This window comes from Perca fluviatilis, chromosome 3, assembly GCF_010015445.1.
Source record: "Perca fluviatilis chromosome 3, GENO_Pfluv_1.0, whole genome shotgun sequence".
NCBI classification, from domain to species: Eukaryota; Metazoa; Chordata; class Actinopteri; order Perciformes; family Percidae; genus Perca; species Perca fluviatilis.
In genome coordinates, this window is record NC_053114.1 from 23373670 (window position 1) to 23380578 (window position 6909).

Below are 6909 nucleotides of genomic sequence, written 5' to 3' on the forward strand. Positions count from 1 at the left end.
CTGTAACAAGCTGGAGGCTGCCGTCACTTTTAAAACACTGTCTCCTGTACACGCCTGCAAATGTGTGGTGTCAACTTACAAGATCGTGTAAGGTAGCTAGCTAGCTACTGAACACACGTCGTTTGTTTGGCTTTCTTTGTCACGTTTTAACAACGCGAGAAAAGTTTTACTAGAAAACTTTATTCGACATAGTATAAGCAAACTATGAGTCCGTTTCTAATAAAAAACATTCAAATTTGGCCCAGGTTGAATTTATTGGTGTGGTTGCTGGCTGATTTTTGCTGATCTCGACAGCTAACGGGAAGTGAACTTGGTTTCCATAGAAACGCAGTTCCAATGAAACGGTGCATAAAGACATGAAAGCAAATTTGAAAACAAAAAGGTTTTTTATTTAATGGTTGTTTTTTTGGTTCGGATTGCATGTGCCTATAGTTTTTCTAAATGTGTTTGAATATGTTTACAAAATACACACAATTACTTTCAGAAATAAATTTCAGAAATGATTTAATATAAAGTGACTTTGAGTCTGTATGTGTATATATATATATATAAATTCAATTTATTATTATTATTATTATTTGTAATTTGAGGGGACCATTTATCAAACATGCTCTTTCCTCACTGAACTCTGTTCTGACCTGTACAACCAAATGCTTGGGTAAGTGCTGATTTTTTTTTCTCCTAAATGTAATTTTCAAATGAGCATGGACTGTTGCCATGCTTGATGTGAATTACCTCACATACATGCCGAGGTGCAATAACACAATTCCACCACTAGTGTTGTAGCCGAGTCACCAAGTGTCGAGTCCGAGTCAAGTGACCAGTCCCCAGTGTTCGAGTCCAAGTCCAAGTCTGAGTCACCAAAGAAGAGTCAGAGTTGAGTCATCATTACCTGAGTTTGAGTCCGAGTCACAAGTCAAGAGTCCAGAGAATAGCGACTCGAGTCTGACTCAGACAAACTCAGAAACTTTCGATTCCAACTTCCGAGTCCTATTTCATGAATACTCGAGTCAAATTTCTAAGTCATCAGTACACAAGTCCAAGTAGAGTCTGAGTCCAGGACTCAAGGATCCTATCACTGCCCAACACAACTTTTGTTGTTGACATCATACTGACATACATATTGTGGGTGAGATGATAATGATGAAAAATGACCATCATCATAATACAATCCTTCACTATGTTATCTTTAATCAACGTAACGTTATCATCACACTTTCTTGATAAAACCTGGAACTAAGGACATTTATGACTTCAGTGTCGTCGTCGCATGGCGCTCACTTTTTCTCGGCTGTACTCCACTACATGTCTATTAGTCTGTTGGACGCGTGCCGGGCTCAGACAGAAAAATGCGACCCGATCTGCACTCTAATTCCCATGGCGAGTGGATGTAGCGGTGTGCGCTATTGTTGCCATTGACACTACCACCAGATGGCGCCAACGTAAGACATTTTCAAATCCTGCACATAGTGACTTTAAGTTTGAGGCTCTGCAGTGAATACTGTAATCTTTATAGTTACTATGCCAATTACACAAGTTTGTTACATAATCTGCATCACAAGCCTCACTTCTTAGTAATTCAGTAACCTAATTCATTGTACCACTAGTGCACAGTATGTTGCGTATGCAGAGCAGATGATATGCTGTTTTATGCGCAGTCATACAAAAGCTTGTTTTACAGTTTTCTAGCTTTATAAGCTAATTAGCGGTTTGCGCTAAAACTGGTCACATTCGATTAGCATGAAAACATATCCCAGAGAACGGTCGACTCGGTACACACGTGTTATTAACCCCTAGGTTAATTTTGCACTGGAATTGTCCTTTAAACAATACAAGCACTCTTAACGATGTGCACCTGGCTGTCTTATCTTCCCTCCATCCTCCAAAGACAGTTTACCAACTTATCAGTGTGAGAGTGGAAGAGATAACAGGACGGAGAGGACACTTGATTTAAGTTCTCTGCACTTCAGAGGCCAAATTGATGTAAATGCAAGCTGACCTTCACACTCAGGGGAAATGAGACACAGACATATCACTCTTCAAAATTCTATAGTAAATATATAAAATATAAGTGAAAATGGTTCCACGGTCCTGCTCTATGGCCAGTGGCCTTTGGACTTTTGGTATAATATTACTTTAAGACTGTGACAGTTTTTGTGTTTTTTTTAGTTTTCTGAGCTTGTGTGTATGTGTCATGTGTAGCCCTGCCTTGCATATCTTTCCTTGTACACCTGTTTTGTGTCTACATTTGTCATAGACTGTATAATATTAATGGACAGAGTATGTGTGATGTCACCCATTGGTTTGTGGAGATCTGCTATGAGTCGTCAAATTTGCCATTTCGGGCACAGCCATCCTGGTTGCGGATGTGACAATTTTAGACGAGAGTGAAGAGTGAGGGAGGAGCCACGTTACGTTACACACTTTCACTGGCAATCACATCCTAGCTACGCTCTAAAACACCCCCTGCTTTATCGCTGATTTTAAAATCAACGAGACCATAATTCAAAAAATGAACATCATTCTGTATTGCAGAAGACTTGAAACGATTGAGACCTTAAACTCATTATGAAAATGTTTACTGATGTAATAAATCAAGTGAGAAGTGGGTCACTGTCTCATAGACTTCTACAGAAACCGACCTCCTTTTGCAACCGCCCGTGTCGCCCCCTGCTGGAATTCAGATAGAATGCAGGTTTAAGGCACTTCCGCATTTCCTTGTGGTGTTTGCTTTTCTTAGTTTTCAGTGTTCCTAGTGTGTTGATTTTGTTTGGATCTCCGTTACCTGTTGCCAGTTTTACCTGCCTGCTACAGGCTTACCACAAAAGGACACCTTCAAAATCTTCTCACTGCCTCCTTGTCTCCACACTCTGCACTTCCAAAACGTCCAAACCTGCTATTTCCCAAGACGTGACACATGGTAATACAAGCAGTAAATATGGAATTTCCATCACAACTTTTACAGGCAGCATTCATTTTTGTGCTCAAATACAATTAAAACACTTTCAAAATCCATCTACACTGTAAACCCAGATTTAGTTGTAATTAAACTTTTTAGTGGTGACTAATTATTCTTTCATGTTTTGTTAAAAAACATATTCATTACTAAATCACATTAGCAGTGCACAGTTTGCAGTGCACAAATCATATTATATATTTATATCATATATATATATTTACAGATAACTAAGAATATTAAGTTTCTGTATGGGAGGGGAGTGTTATCATTATCAGTATTGACAAATAATATCTTGTGTACTATTTCTTGCATTTTGATTACTGCTGCTAGGATGGTGTGGGCTTTTATTACACTTCCTCAAAAGGATACGTTTTTTTTTCTTCTTTTTATTAGTAGCAGAAAGCAGCATCAATCATCTCTTTTGTGTGTGTGTGTGTGTGTGTGTGTGTGTGTGTGTGTGTGTGTGTGTGTGTGTGTGTGTGTGTGTGTGTGTGTGTGTATGTCGGAGTGTGTATTGGAGTGTGTGGGTGGTGTAGTCCCAGGTGTGGCTGCTGGTTCATTTGCAGCCCTCTCCCAGGGGACGAGTCCCTCATGTCACAACGTCTATCGGACACACTCCCCTCTTCCTCCATCAGTACACTTCGCTGCTGCCCTCCTGCTCATTTGCACTGGTTAGCATTCATCTAATTCTATTGTGAATATTGATGCTATTGTGAATATTAATATGTGTGTGTGTGTGTGTGTGTGTTTGTGTGTGTGTGTGTGTGTGTGTGTGTGTGTGTGTGTGTGTGTGTGTGTGTGTGTGTGTGTGTGTGCGTGCATGCATTCATTTCACTTCATGCTACATGCATTTAAGATTAGATATCATCAAAACATTTTCTCATTTTTGAACTCCACCTCCCTAAAATACAACCATAAATGAGCCATTTGAGTAAATTGTTGCTTTAGAGAAGCTTCTGAACCAGTGAGTGTGAATCAGTCTCTGTTATAGAGGCAAAATGTGCCTTTGAGCAGGTATGGTATAGCGGACATACTGATGATGTTTTAAAGACCTGTTAAACCAATTTTATAATGACTCAGAAGCACCCACAGAGTTAATAAATAGTCCCTCAGCATCTGGAACACAGCCTGGATTGTAAAGGAAAGCCAGACAACACAGTCAGGTACACAGTTTATTCATAGTAGGGGGGTATTAAGTATAGAGGGGCCATCGGCCCCCCAACATTATCCATCTGGCCCAATTTGGGGTCGCGGCTGGTGTGATCCCATCACAAGATGGTTAGGGTTTAAAAACTTTTTTTTACATTTCATTTTTAAAGGTTTACATCTAGTGGGCTTGGGTCAGAGTACCACAGGATAGGGAAGCACAAAGAAACATGGGGAAACAGCTTGCCTGCTCAGACTGAAGGTAAAAAAAAATACCTAGCAGCACTTCTAAAGCTCACTAATTACCTTGATATATATATATATATATATATATATATATATATATATATATATTGTTTGTTTTATCAGTACAAAAACTAGTTTCTCCATGTTTCCAGTCATTATACTAGGCTAAGCTAATCAGCTGCTGGCTGTAGTCTTATATTGAATATACTGACATGAGAGTGTCAATCTTCTTACCTAACTCTCGGCAAGAAAGCAAATAAGTGTATTTCTCAAAATGTCAAATCTTTGCTTTAAGGATCCAACTATAGTCTTTGGGTTGTGTGTTTGTATGCTTATAACTCAGCCCTGACATGCTAAAATGTGTTCTTGTATCTTAACAGGAGGTCTGTCTGGCAGTGAGAAAATGATTGAATTAAAACAATGTCTCAGCTACACGATGTGGATCAGCACACACATGACAGATGGCATCGCAGGTTGCCAAGACAACTGAACCCTAATCCGCCTTCCTCTCAGCACTGCAATGGTGGCGGTGGGGGTCGATAATTCAGCACAGGGCACCATGTGCTGTGTACCACTCAAATTGGTCCCCTGGGTCAAAAGGACCCGAGGCCCATCAGATGGGGACACACTTATTAGAGACTCACAAGTGTTTTATCATTCTGTCAGATAAAAGCAGATCTTTAATCGGAGGTGGAATGAGCTGGGTTCATGTAATTGATTATTTTTGTGTGTGTGTGTGTGTGTGTGTGCTGCTGTTAGCCAGATGTATGAATGCATCCATTTTGTTTGTTCAGGTTTTGAATACTTTGTATTGCCCCTTAGAAAAATGTCACCGGTGAAAACTGTGAACCCAAAGCACATGTTGATTTTCACACATTAAGAGTTCCTCATGTTGACTTTACATTCAGATCATTTTTTGTGCAAAAATGGCTTTTTATTTTCCCACATGGAAACATTATACATTTCAACCCAACCTAACAACGGAAAAAAGATCAGTTTATTCGTCATGTCACGTCAGCAACTACTCAACCTGTGAAAACAGTTTCAGTATATCTACTGTAGAGGAATTGTCTTCAGCACAGGCTCATTTATAATAGAGTGCCTGTGTTACAAACAAAGGGCGCTGAGTTTAAAAGATGTGGACATTTACCAGGCAGGGAGGGTGTTACAAAAAGATGCTATTGGTTGCATTATGGGAAATGTAGGATGTGGTGTTTTACGAGCTAAAGGCCCAAGATTCAGGATATCTTGCCTTTTGCTACATCAAGTTTCACCATTTCCTTTTTAAACGTGTCTCTTTTGAATACACCAACTTTATGGAAGTGCAATACTGACCTTAAGACAACCAGTTTTACATTAGCCCAATAATCAGACATTTGCCATTTTGTTACACTTTATTCACTCTTCAATCACTTCTATTTGAATCGCTGACCAAATTAGAGATGTGGGTGGCAATTTAGGAGTGTGGAACTACTGCAAGTGCACTAAACAGCCAACACACCATAAACCACAATTACTTTTTTATACAAAATTGTTATTTATCCGTAAATACCATCAGTAACACTCCTTCAGGACTTACATAAAATGCTTTTTGAAAGAAATCAATAAAATGTAATTAAAATGCATTCAAACCGGCAAAGGGAGTTCCTTGATATTTCTCTGTACTTTGTATCTCATAAAATGTGCTCTCATCATCATACTATTTATTGTAAGGAAATACTCCACTCTGCCTTTTTCATCTCAAAGGAATTTATTGTGATTTATATAATGTCATGGCATCGTCTTAATTACCACTTATTATCCCTACAAAGCATTAAAAACCTGTCTTACTGTCACTGCCTGTCGTTGGCTGTATGGCTTAGAGGCATTCATATAAAAGACTCATAAATAATATGTCAGCCAGTCGTGCACATGACAAATGTATGCTGGTTACCCGGGCTCAGGCTGGCAGGCCAGGGGGTCAGTAGCTGCAGGGCACACCTTTACTTTAATTAAACTACCTGTCACACTGAGTCGTCTAAATGTGGAGCCAGTCTGGACTCAAGGCCACGAAATGACTGCACTTTACCTTTGAGTCTACAGCAGAAATGTGGGAATAAAGACACATGAAAACAGTATTTTTTTGCAAATGTTTTGCATGTTTTTGCAGTTCTCTATATAAAACATATCAACATGCAATATCTTGATACAGGAAATGTGTTTCTTGGGAGTGTTACAAAATGGCCACCAGAGGGTAGCATAGCAACTTATTCAAACGCCCTTGATGCCAGACTAAAAGGAAAAAGGGGAGCCATCTTCACTTTTAACGGAGTGGGGCGTAGCCATTGTGCTTTCATGCATCTGCATTTAAATAAAAAAAGAAAAATCAATCCAACATTGTGCAGGTCCTTCACTTCATCCTAAAACTGCAAACAGCAAATGGACAGATCTACCAAAACGGGAATACCTGCATTTAAAAGTGCATTTTTAGTACCTGTATGCCAATGCAGCTCCATGGTTACCAGACAAAAGCTTAATGCATTTCAAAAACCCTCAGTAAGACGTGGAGAGGGCTCGGC